The sequence below is a fragment of the Amblyomma americanum genome, chromosome 5, assembly GCF_052857255.1.
Source record: "Amblyomma americanum isolate KBUSLIRL-KWMA chromosome 5, ASM5285725v1, whole genome shotgun sequence".
NCBI classification, from domain to species: Eukaryota; Metazoa; Arthropoda; class Arachnida; order Ixodida; family Ixodidae; genus Amblyomma; species Amblyomma americanum.
This window is the reverse complement of record NC_135501.1, coordinates 54958854-54972304: the sequence shown is the minus strand read 5'-3', so window position 1 is coordinate 54972304 and position 13451 is coordinate 54958854. Positions and strand designations below refer to the sequence as shown.

The window sequence follows — 13451 nt, the reverse complement described above, 5'->3', positions numbered from 1 at the left end:
TGACTGTTTCGGCAGACTACGGGCAGCCAGTGTTTTTCTCCCTGCCTAGGGCTCATACTTGATCCTCAGTGATGACTCTTTCGATGCCCTTTTTGAGTCTTGCGTTTTCTTGCACAAGGCCTTTATTCTTCTGCAGGCGCTTCACCTGACGTTGTAGGTCTGCCACTTTCTGAAGCATCAAAATCCAAACAATTGTTATGGGTACATCAGTATTAAAGCAGAATTCGGCAGTAAAGTGCTACTGTAGCCAAGCATAGACTGAAAACCCATATGTCGAAAGACTAACACGGCCATTATTGTATGCATGCACAAGGCTCAAACAAGCTTTTATAAAACTTTCCAAACAGTAGTCTTATTAGCGGTTGTTTTATTGGCGTGTGGCTTGTAAATGCCTGAGACTGGGCAAAGTGTCGGCGTAAGGACTGAGAAGATTACTTATTCCTCTGACTGTATTTTCTTTCTGGAAGCCTGAAAAATTCTAGCAAATAAACATGCAGTAACCATTTTCAGACCAGTTATAGTGATGCCAGCCCAGTTAATTTCATGTTTGTTCAGGCATTCTTCTAGTATTTTAAGTGTGAGGTCAGTCAAATCATTGCCACCTCGCGTGTACCTTTGATTACAGTTCCGTCATTATTTATGTATGGGGAACTCCATTCCCAGCATGGGGCTCTCTATACTACACCGGAAAAGTGGTCTGCTTGCTTTGGTCATCCACTCTAGATGGTAGCAGTTCACACTGCTTAAGAGCACGAGGCTAACATGCACACTGCACTTGCTAAACATTTTTACAGGTCATTTGCAGTGATCAAACTCAAGCGACAACATGAATTAGTGGAAGAAAGTGATAGAAATGGAAATTTGAATGCAAGCTACAATGGCTTACCTTTCTAGGTGAGATCTGTTGTGGGAGGATAAGTGGATGTACTCGCTTTGGAATTGGTTTCTTGAATTTTAGAACAAGTGCCCAATGACTCACTGGATGTAGCAGATGCTCTTAGCATCAAATTGGCTGCCTGGAAGTCAGAACAAGTGCCAACAGTCACTATACGACATGACAGCTTGAATAATTTGTACAGAGACAAGAACACAACTGTCAGCAGGGCTGCATAGTTTACCTGGTGAGATGGGCACTTTTGATCTGATGCAGCCATGAGCACAGAATCAGCAGGAGAGGTCGTTGGGCTTGAATCAACCTGAAGTGTGTAGAGTAGGCTTGTCAGTATATGCCACAGTCAAACAACTGATACTAGAAGAAATCATGAAGAAGGCTCACATGATGTGGCCACTGTGGAACCGAGAAGGCTGTGGGAGGAAGTAAGGCCTCAGATGCATCTGGAGCCCCTTGCTGAATTTAAAAAGCACGAACTAAATACCACAAAGGCAGACAAAAACAACCTTTTGCGATATTTAATAAGCCACAGTAGCTCACCTCTTCAAATAAGGACTGCTCTGGCAAAGCATCTATTATAAGAGGCACTGTAGCAGAGGACTTCGGCACTGCATGGCAAGTAGCATTTGTAGAGTTCCTTGATTCTCCAAATGGGCACTGTTGAAGTGAAGTGGCCTCGGGCATGGAGGCAGAATCAGAATTGGGAAGCAGCGAACTGCCCGGCTGAAGTGCACAGTATACCTATTAGAACATGCAACTGCGAAATGAATCAAACCAGGAAAAAATCAGGTAGCTCACGTGCTGTAATAGACAAGTTCGAGACGAAGCAGATTCAGGCAGAGGTATGGCTGCATAGGTGTACATCATCGAAGTTCTTGTCTATAACAGAGAGCAAACCAAATGGGCCCTCAGAGAGAACCAAAAGCCACATGTAATCTGAATAGGTGTGGCATCTTACATTTTCAAGCAGGCACTGCACCGAATCAGCTCCTACAGGCACAGTGCTTGGAGCTGAGATGCTCACTGTGAAAGTACTCTGCTGGAGTACACACACAGACAAAGGTAGCTGAATGAATACTGAACAAATTAAATATCCAGACAACTTAGCAGATAACATTAGTGAAAACCTAAGATGTAAACAGCAGCAAAGGTGTTTAACTCTTACTTGGAATAATAAACAGCACAAAGCTGACAGACACCTTGAAGGCTGTGTTGCCAATATTTAGTGTATTTCCTAAAGGACATACTAAAGCAGGCGAAGGCAGTCGCGCAAAACAGGCGTAAGCCTAGCAGTAGCATTGGAAATGGCAGAAGGTTAGCAGATCATTTAACTAGTAGAGCAAGGAATAAAACTCCCAAAACAGCAAATACATAACTCATTTGCTGTCAGGGGCTATAAGATATCAGTGGGTGTAACATGCGAAAAGGACCACTTTTGTTACCGCAATTAAAAACAAAAAGGTTACTGAAAAAAAATGTCCGAATTTGACGCCATAACTGTAAATCAGTTGCTACTTGCACCAAGAGCTTTAAATTCTTACTGCGTTGTCATTAGGCCTTAGACATTGTAAAAGCCGAGAGAAAAAATTGCGACCAAAACAAAAAACCCAGGGCTGAATGGTTAAACGCAAGAACTCTTGAGCCGTAGGCGGCAAAGCCATATCACTATAACTGAGTCCACTGAGTTACTGCAACAAGCATGCCCTGCGAAGAGTGTTTGCTTATCAAGCAAGATGGAATCACTGCTGTAAACAAGCTGCAATAACGATGGCACGTCATATTTACCTCTCTTTTTTGCCGGTTTCCACTTCTGCTTGCCAGAGCAATGCGAAAAAAGCGTCAGTACTGCGGTGCATTTCAGCTTTTTCGGTCCTTTGCGAAGTGGCTCAAACTGCTCTGGTTCGAAGTGTACCTGCATGTAACAGGTGTGCACACAAGTACGTAATGAATGCGGGCATAGTTACACTGACTAAATTTCACACTTACCTCGCAAGGCATCAGTACATGGCTTTCCATTTATCCCGCTTCGTTCGCACTTCCCAAACGCAGTGCCATGCTCGATTCTTGTCGCCTTGCTGGAAACGGTAAAGTGCGAACCCTTTCTTCTGCGAGTTCGAGCAGCCCACCGCACTGCAGGCTCCCATTGCAATCTCTGTGCTGGTCCACGAAGTGTTACATGGTAGATAAGCGCACGAATAACAGCAAAGATGCAGCAGGTCGGTCACAAGAAAAGCACAACTGCTGACAGCACTGTCGCATGCACAGCACACCGGGGAGCCTCGGCACAAAATGGCGTTAGTGGGGCGGAAGTGATGGGTTGCCAGACACGAGCGCAGCAGTTGCCAGACTGGCGGCGACATCAAAAAACCGCCAAACTTTCCCGAAGGGAATGCATGGCTCTGGCGTGCACATCTGGTACGTCTCACGACGATGGTTTGCGCGGATTCAATACTTACTCAATAGAAAGATGAAGCAACTCTTTTGGATGGCTCTCTCTCCGTACTTTCGCTTAAATTTTCACTGTACATGGGGAAACACGTAACTGAGGCCTGTGATGACGCATGGCAGTGTTAACTTAGCATAGACACCTTTCCCTGCCTTCCAGCATAAAACGTGGGAAAGGATCTGCTGTAAATTGTTTGCATGGATTTTTAAGACACCTACTCCAGAGATGAAAAAACGAGGCAATCGCTCGCACATTACTGTGGATAATTACGATCCCAGTCACGGCTGCCGCATTTCAGTGGTAGCGAAATACAGAGGCCCGTGCATCGGTGCACGTTAACGATCCTCGGGCGGTCAGTTTATCTTGAACCCTCCACTACGGTGGCACTTAGTCTAAGTCGTTTTGAGACGCTAAATAAACCGAATGAATCAGGCGATGGCTGGGATTATCTGTGCGGCTCTCAGTGAAGGGCATTGCAGAATTATACGTGCGCCGTGGCTAGTTTTGCTTCGCCGTCGCCGTAGACGATGCAAATATTTGACTTCTTTGATAAAATCAGGCGAGTACCCCCCAAAAATGTGGTTTAAAACATTAATACTGGCGACCAAATTCCATTTGTATGCGAAATCTGAGCTTGAACGATTCACCAGTTTAGCTCAGAGAAGCATTATACGGCGCGCATATAATTGCGAAACACATTATATGCAAAACTTGCGTGGGATCAAACTAAACCTTATGCTCAGATGCACGTTGTGATGCAATACGAACCGAAACGGCAACACGTGAAGCAGTAAGCAAGACATTTTATTTCAGGACTATTATACACAATTTCGAGAACTGAATGTAAGCTGTACAAACATAAAACATTGTTACGCATAAGAATAAAATGTATATTATGGGTGCTCATCGTTGGATAGGTTAAGGTTGAGCTTCCCTATCATTATACAGTTCTGAAGTGATTATCATTATTATGCACAATGTAACACAGGTACGTAAGTACATTTTGAATTCCAGTAGCACTTGGGCTGTAGAAGTGCTGTGTGCTTAAAGAAAAACCAATAATAACATGCATTATGATGTATGTGTAGTTTGACGAGGGTAGTAAAAACAATAACATTGCTTGCCTGCACTTTGTGTGAACTCTTGAACAATATGCAACATTTAGAGTTAACATTCAACAGCCTCGACATGCATTTAAAGCTTTGCATGTTAGTGTGTACTGCAAGCATCATATGAAACACAAAGAAGACACTTTGTTCAAAGACAACACACACACTTTGTTGAAACAAATTGTGTTAATCATGTAACACAATTTCCCTAACAGTTATTAGGTCAATGCTTGGTAAATAATGTTTACAATATTTATTTTTCACCACAGTGTAAGAATAATTTAGGTGAGTGGACGCCACCGCTGTCCGCTTCGCGACAAAGCTCTGCTTCTCAAGCTCTCCAACAGATGGCGCTACCAACTCAGGCCCGGTAGTGCCCGGTCACTGTGTTGATGAAGTCACGGTGTAAGAATAGGTGGGCCAAGTAAACAAGAAGCCAACTTGGTCTCGCAACGTCATCGTTGTGAGGCCAAAGCAAACCGTCCAGTAAAATAAATAGCATGACCTTACCACCTTCATGTTAGCCCCTAGCGTTCGGTTTTATGTGCAACGAAGGCGAAACAGCGAGTTGGGGGCTAAGTCCCGTGCGTCCGGCCGATGTCGGAGCATGCGTTCGGTAGTTTCCCTGATACCGGCTATCGCATGAATAAACGTCTGAAATGTCTTCGCTTACCACAGTCACCTGTCATAGGCAGTCAATCGTAGCTACTGTACACCGAATTTATATTCCACCGCTCATGAGTGGCCTGTCATGGCAATAACGCGTATGTTGGAGATAAGCGTGAAAGAAAAGGGAATTCACCGGAAAGAGTTACAATATCTTAGCCCAGAAAACGGCTAATAAACTATGATAACTCTTACAACCTTATTCTGCTGTGTCTAACAACGTGTCGGCGTGTCATTGGCAATTACAGATTTGATACTGTCTGTATACTTTTGTATTCCTACCTTAAGGTACACACAGTTTATAGTCTTGTTCATGAGAAGAATGCATAGATTTGTGTGGATGGCAATAAGGCGTTGACTTCATAAATTTAATTTATTTGGAAAAGAGAAAAACTGCATACACAAAGGTTAGTCACATATGCAGTACACATAAGCACTATATTACACATTGCGCTCGTCGCGGATAAAGGAAATCACACAAGTTTCTACAATTTACGCAAGTCTTGGCTTTTCTTTACATGCTTGTTCTTTAACTGTTGGCAACACTGGTGCATTCGCAGGCACACATAATAGTGTAAGAGCTTAGCAAGCATTTCTTCTTTATGAGCAACACATGGAAATGTGAAGTTAAAGTTTTCTAGCACAGCGTCAGTCGTGCGATCATATACATCCCTTTCGCCGGCATGTTTTGCGAAGTGCTCCTCAGCCTTTTTAAAAAGAAGAAACAGGTGCACATTTGGATGCATGAGCCTTCGTTTCGTTTTACAATTTACCAAGTCTGCTTCAGGTAGCTTTGAAATACCCTTCTGTCTGACCAGAGCCTCCTTACAAACCGTACAGGATGTATGAGTAACAAGCTTTCGTGACACAAATCCTGTGACATAGTACACAATGCAGTCAATAACTGCAGCATTGGAATAGTCATGCTCAAACACATCATCGCACTCCCACGTTTCCTCACTGATAAGGCCACCCAGCTTCTGCTTGAGGTCATGCATTTTATCGGTGTGCTGAATAGCTCCAGATTTAAACACCTCTCTAAAGTCGCTGAGCGTGAGAAAAGCAGATTGCTCTTGCTCAGAAGCTACACAGTTGCCGAACTGTGGTGGCCTTAATGAATAAAGAGAAAGCATGCAGTAATGCTGTAGGAATGTCGGAAATGTGGGATGCTCATTTTGGCCACCCGCTTGTCTTATAATACCAAAAAAAAAAAAAAAACGCTCCAAGGGGTCCTGACTCATTTTCGCTGTCATTACGTACTTGAAATCGCACTCCTTCAGAAGAAACACTGACAGTTCCTGAACAGACTTAAGGGTAACACGCAAGCCTTCGGCTGTAGATTGTGTTAAGAAAAGATCTTTGCGGATGTCACCCCTCACCACTTCCTGCTCCCAGCTATCTAGCCACTTAGACGCAAACTCGAGAACATGGAAATCTTTGCATCCAAGTGTGAGGCCTTCTGCGGGAAAGCGAAGATTGAGGGTGTCAAAAAGGTTGTTCATCAAGAGGGTAAACTCCACAGTTGGCTCGACATTGTCAAGCTGAGGTGCACCTCTCCGTGCATAGAAAGATATTCCCTTATCAACTGAGTGGCTGAAAACTTGCGTGGCTAGCTTCACCCGCATTTTGAGCATATGTGAAGAATTGACATGACAATACGTCAGCTTTGGGCACACCCCAAGTTCAGCGGCATTTTTGGTATCTGCCACAAAAAGTGCGTCGTAGCACGACCATTTCACTAGCCGCCCATTTACTTTCAAAATCTTTTTGCCATAGAGACGATTCCTGATGCATTTGAATAAATGCGGTGTGTCTGCCACGACATACACTTTTCTTGAGGCATCTAGTGGATTTTTAAAACCATTAACAACATGTCCAAGAGTGCCACTTATTCCGAGCTGCTTCCACATGGCCCTATTAGTAGATGCACCATCGCAGACTACACCATCAACAAAAATTCCTGCCTGCTCTAAGTGCACAATGCACTGGAGCAACAGCTGGGCGAGGACTGTCCCCTTTGTTGCTCCTTTCGAAGCAAACACTGTTACAGGTTGTAAATAACTATCAGCAAAAGGTGCAAAGGCAAACACTAGACCATGGTCTGCCAGCTCATTACTTTGCCCTCCTTGGTCTACATAGTCAACAAGTCCAGAATATGTCATGGTCTTCGAGTTTACAGCCATCTCTTTCCTGACCTGTATCTCATCTAAAATCAGCATCCCTCTGAGCTGAAAGGGCGTCTTCCTTGCCAGTTTAATCTTGAGAGCTTTAAAAAAATTCTCGTCACAACCACACTTGAGCCCAGCTATGCTTATGTACTTTCTTATGGTTGATATGCATGGCATGGGCAGTATGTTATTAATCCGAAGGCATGAGTAATTGGTGGGGCTCCTGACGTTCAGCAAGAGGCATAGGAGCAGCCAGTCGTCTGTATAGCGCCTATCATTTTTTGTTGTGCGCTTAGCTGAGGATATACATTCCTGCACAAGAAGGAGCTGCATCGGTGGAATGTTAAGAGATTGCAATTTCTTTTCGACGTCCTCCTCTTGCAATTTAATTAATTTATCTTTGCTGTCGTCAAGTTGTTTAGTTATCAGTCGATTGCACTTCAGTAGCCGTGCCCGTGACTTTTGCAAGACGGCCCTAGAACGACGCAAGGTGTCAATATTCTGTTTTTTGGCAGGTGACACAGACAGCCTGATGCGCTTCATTGGTTGCCGCTGTTTCGCTCGAGCAGCTTGCTGGTCGGCATGGATTCTGAGAGTATCAGATAGGCTACTGCATGCACGACATATATCTCCCCCAGGTAACAGCAGCGGGCATCGTTTATGCCTCGATTTACGTTGGCACAAAAGCACATTCGGGAGCCACAGAAGGAAAGTCCTTCATATTAGGTCCTCCACTGCACATGTGTAAGTTGTGAACGGTTTTTAGAACATCCTCAACTTGGGATGTTGACACAGCAAAATTATTTATGCCTACAGCAATGCATTCAACCGGCTTGCCGAGTATGTACACTTGCAAAATCATGTCACTTTTCACATGCACAGACTTTCGGTTAAAAAGCACACATGCACCGTCACTTGTGCGTAGCAGAGAGGCGTCGAGGAACACGAGGTCATAGAACCCTTCCGCGTCGATGCGATGCACTGCCCAGGACGGTGTCGGAAGGCAGAGAGTTGATGCTGTGTTGAACATTTCTTCGAACGGCGATGAAGTGCAGAGGTCACTTGCCCCGACAACATTGCTGCTGTCATTGATTTCGCCGTCTGTGCTTTGAGCTGGTGGTGTTTCTGGCAGGGTTTCAAGTCCGGTACCGCCATCGTTGGTCCCGCGTGTACACGCGGAGGAAGCTGCACGACAAGCCTGCCGCCTTGACTGCTTGCGAGGACTTCTCATCTTCTTTGACAAGTAGCTCGGCGCTCCTTCGAAAATAGTTGGCAGAGCATCCTTGGCAAGTCCCGCTCTCCTGTTGCCCGACATAAGAACGTGGCCCACCAATAGCTGCGGACCACGTTCTCAATATGAAGTGAGGAGCGAAATGTTTTTCACATACGCGGTCCGTGCGCTGCAGTACCCGGTCTTTGCGAGGGATCGCCCATCTCCATGCATCGAGCCTGGCTTGGTCGTGCGGTGGCGTAAAAAGCGATAACTTCTCTTTATAGGACTTATAACCTGTGTTGCAGTACGGTACAAAGCACTTCCCCATCGTGTAGCATACCAGTACATTAAACAACCAAGCAGATCGAAGCACAAACACATGTGCATGCGGTCACAAGAGCAGGCGCAGAGTGGAGGACCGGAATGGATGCGGCGGACGCTAGTTTCGCGCGCCACCTCTCGAGGGCTCTTCTAACCAGAGCTCAACTCTCCTCTCCGCGGGAAGCATCGCCTCCGAACCGTTTTCTCACGTAAAATATTCTTACACCATGTTTTTCACTGACCTCAAGACAGGAAGCAGCCGCAAGAAAACTGCCTTAGCGGCTTGACAGGGCTGCTAGCCAATGATTTAAAGATATTACCGCAGTAATATCTGTGCCCCATAGTGCAGTATTGAATTTGCAATCATTTTTTGAACTATTGAGTTTTGAATCGCACCTTTTCTAAGTGAAGTCACTCTGTGGCCGTTTTGGCAAGATAATGCATCCTCATGTCTAGATATTTTTGTACAATTGCCCTCACAAGGTGGGATGAGTGGTTTTCAAGGGGAAGGTTATCAATTATATGCTCATTAATAAAAAGGTCTTTACCTATAAATGCTGTCATTGCAGCTACTGCAACCTTATCTGCAAGCTCTCGTGACATCAAAGGAGAACAAGCTATGGCTCGACGCAGTTCTTTTTCACATTGCTGACAGATTGTGAAGACATCCTTTGAAGGGTAGATTAAACCACTATGCGATTTCCTTCGAATCAGGGAATAGGTTTTGTTATCATGACGTGATGTGGTTAGTGCAGATACACACTCATGACACTTCAGATTGGCTTGTAGATTTCTTGCTACAAATCCAGCAATGTATGAAACAACAACCTTTGCAGTTTCTGAAATTTTGTCTGGATCAGAGCAGTAAGCATGCTCTTCAACTATGCTCGGCACTGTTTCAACAGAAGGCTCATTTTCTGTTAGGCTTTTGCGAGTGGTGGTCATGTTTATTACTTCTGTTGAAGACGGCTTCACAGATGAGCTCACGTAGAGAATACTGATGTGCTCAAGTGGAAGAGTTTCCACTGGCAACATCTTTCACCTCATTTTGCACTATAAGGCGCTTGAATGCTGCAGCAAACTGCCATGCAGTTGGATTATCATTGCAGCGCCCAAATGAACGTTGTGGGGTTTCTTACTAGGTTGTCGAGCCTCTTTTGAGGCCTAGGCCGTGAACTCCGAGCTCCCGGTATCGCACACCACGCGTGGCCGTTCTCCCAAAGTCACTGGCTGGTTGAAGCTTGATCTACGACCCTTGCCGTCTGGCTTGGTCGTGCGGCTGACGGGGCAAGATGGCGACAACAAAGAGGGAAGAAGGGAGGTAATTACCTGACGTCCTCTCGCTGTCGCGGCTCGCTGAAATCTCTCCCCGGCCACGGCCGGTACCCGCCGATCTCGGTGACTTTGTGTCGTCACATTCGGCCAATCAGCGAGAGAGAGAGAGAGAAACAACTTTATTGATTCGAGCTCGACGTCTGCTTAGACGCCGTCGATGGGAGTGGTTCCCTCCTCACGGGACCCATATGCTTCCCTAGCTGCCTGTCCCCTGGAGATCAGGACGAGCTGGTCTTCCACGGCGGGGCTGGTTAGCAAGGTCTCCCATCGCTCGGTAAGGGAGGGTGAGGGATGGGGTGGGGTAGTGGGGCAGGTAAGAGGTGGGGGGATTTCCTTGTTGAAGTTGCATACTCCAATGACATGTTGGAGCGTGCCTAACTGCGCCTTGCAGAAATCACATTCCTTCTTGTACCTTTCCGAGTACATCTTGTTTTGAAGGTAAGGGTGCGGGAAGGATCCTGCCTGTATCTGCCTGTAGATCGCTTGCTGTTCTCTGGTAAGCGATTTGTGAGGATCGGGGTAACGTCGCCTCTTCGTCTTGTAATAGTTCGTAATGTCCTTATAACTAATAATGGACTGTGGCTCACCTCCCTCTGCCCGGTATTCCATCTCTCGGGCGAACTGGTGGGCAAGTTCGTTGCCCTCCAGCCCAGAGTGAGCCGGTGTCCATATCAACTCAACTTTCCTTTCAGGAACGTCGCGTTTACTTTTGAGAATTCCTAGTGCTGCAAGGGACACCCACCCCTTTCTGTAACTGTTATACGCCTTTTGCGAGTCAGTGACAATTCTTCCCACTTTGGGCTGCGCGAGTGCTAGCGCTATCGCGGCCTCTTCTGCCACCTCTGGAAAATACGTCTCAATAGAGGCGCAGGTTACGAGCATATCCCGCGTCGTAACTGCCAGCGTGGCTTTCGATGAAAACTTGGGTAATGAAGCGTCTGTGAAGAGAGTGATGCCCTGTTTTTCTTCTTCTATTTGATCTAATGTCTCCGTCAAAGCCGCTATCGAGCCGCTCTGCGGCCGTCGTTACGACCCGGCCTCATGTTTCGAGGCAGCGGTTTACTGTAGATTTTATGCGCCCACGACCTGGGTAACGGTCCTGTTTCCTTCCGGTCTGCCTCTTGCCAGCCCAACTTGGCAAGAACGCGACGTCCCGCCGAAGTTTGACTGAGCCGGACTCTTTGATTAGACAGATGAGCTTCTATTAACTCTTCAACGTTGTTGTGCTTGGCCATGCCGAGAAGCTTGTCGGTCGAGGAATGCGTCGGTATGCCCAGCGCCATCTTGGTTGCCTTGCGTATAATAACATTCAACTGGTCCTGGTCTTTCTTGAGTAACTTCAGGTACGGCGCCGCGTAAACGATGCGCGACGTCACGAAGGCCTGGACGAGCGTCAGTGCATCGTCCTCCTTGAATCCTCTTTTTCTGTTCGTTACTCTTCTGACCATGTGCGAAATTTGTTCCGTTGAAAACCTTGATCTTGTCTATCGACGCCTCCGCCTTGCCGTTGTTCTGGAAGATGACACCCAGAATACGTGCTTGCGTGGTTGGCGTTATGTTCGCCCCATCGATGGTGATGTGGATGTTCTCTTGGTCTCCTTGCTTTCTTCTGGGCTTGATGACGAGTAACTCCGACTTCTGGGGCGAGCAACTGAGGCCGCACGATTGAGCGAACTCGTGCACGGTCTTTGCCACTCTCTGAAGGGTCTCCTCCATCCAACTCTCCGATCCTGCCCTCGACGTCCACACGGTGATATCGTCTGCGTAAAGAGCGTGATCTGTGCTTTCTATGTCTTGGAGCAAAGTCGGGAGAGAGAGGAGTGCCAGGTTGAAGAGAAGCGGCGAAAGAACCGACCCTTGCGGGGTGCCTCTGTCTCTCGGGGCTATTGGTTTCGACTTCTCCTCTCCAATTTTGATTGTTGCCATTCTGTTGGTTAAGAAATCCTGCACATACTTGAAGGTGCGCTTCCCGCACCCCGTTTGGCGCAGGTTACGGAGGATACTTTCGTGTGTGACGTTATTGAAGGCCCCCTTTAGATCGATCGCCAGGATAGCTCTTGGCGTATGAGGCTTCGCTTGCTTGATAACTAGCTCGTGTAGTTGCACCAAGACGTCTTGCGTGCTCAGGTGCCTCCGGAATCCGTACATAGTCGGTGGTAGCTGATCAGTGACGTCCAAATGTCTCTGTAGTCTCTTGAAAACCGTACGCTTGACCACCTTCCCCACACACGACGTGAGGGAGATGGGGCGCAGGTTGTCGACGTGGGGTGGTTTCCCCGGCTTGGGAATGAAACGCACCTCCGCTTCTTTCCATTCTTTTGGTAACGAACCCTTCTCCCAGGGCGCGTTGGCGAGGTTTAGCAGTTCAGCTCGGCTTTTGTCGCTCATATTTTTTTAGCATCTTGTATGTAATGCCGTCAATGCCCAGGCGCGCTGCCTTGATTACTTTCATCGATGGCCGCAACCAGCTCCAGCTCGGTGAAGGGTTCGTCCATCTCGACGTTGTTTTCCCCTTCATACTCGTGAGTCGGGTTACCGCTCTTCTCGGTCTTGAGGTATTTACTTGTGAGTTCACTAATGAGCTTCTCCCCGTCCCCGTCGTAACTGTTGATCGTTCTCGTGAGGTCTCGAGCGCATGCGCTCTTGCTTTTTAACGGATCTATGAGGTGCCGCAACAGCTTCCAAGTCTTTTTTGTAGACAGTGTGCCTTGCAGGTCGTCACACATCTTCATCCAATTCTCCCTGCATAGCTGCTCCGCATACTCGGCCGCCTGCTTGTTGAGCGTACGTATACGTCTGCGAAGCTTCTTGTTATGTCTTTGCCTCTTCCACCTTCGAGTAAGACCGTGCCTGGCTGCCCACATGTGGCTAAGCCTGCTGTCTGCGAAGGGAACTTTCGTAGTCGTAGTAATCTTCTGCGTAAATTTCTTTACAAACTTGCGTTGCTTTTTGGCCCACGCCTCATACGTCTTGGTGTCTTGGTTCTCGTCCGCGCCTTCACTAGCTGCGCTTCTATGTAACCGGTCCCAGTCTGTGATGTTGGCTTGACCCAGTTTCGTCTTGATGTCCCTACCCTCGAGGGTTACACAAATGATGTCGTGATCTGAGCCAAGATTTTCCACCGTGGTACGCCAAGTAACGTAGAGGTTCCCCCGAATTTACGTCAGATCAGGAGTGGTGTCTCTGACCGTGCTAGTGCCTGTCCTCGTCGCTACGCCCGGTTCATTAAGCACCTCCATGTCGTGATCCTCTATAGCTTTTACCAATTGGTTTCCTCTTTTGGACGAATATTTGTAACCCC

At 46.9% G+C, this 13451-nt stretch overlaps 2 protein-coding genes and 1 pseudogene across 2 annotated transcripts in view; 2 read left to right on the top strand and 1 right to left on the bottom strand.

Moving 5' to 3' along the window:
- LOC144132439 (uncharacterized) overlaps nt 1-13451 on the top strand; it is a 127777-nt gene that overhangs the window by 63387 nt on the left and 50939 nt on the right. The gene's annotated exons all lie outside the window — the stretch shown is intronic.
- LOC144132440 (uncharacterized) overlaps nt 1-13451 on the top strand; it is a 103584-nt gene that overhangs the window by 57555 nt on the left and 32578 nt on the right. The gene's annotated exons all lie outside the window — the stretch shown is intronic.
- On the bottom strand, nt 5587-8822 carry LOC144134700 (uncharacterized; annotated as a pseudogene).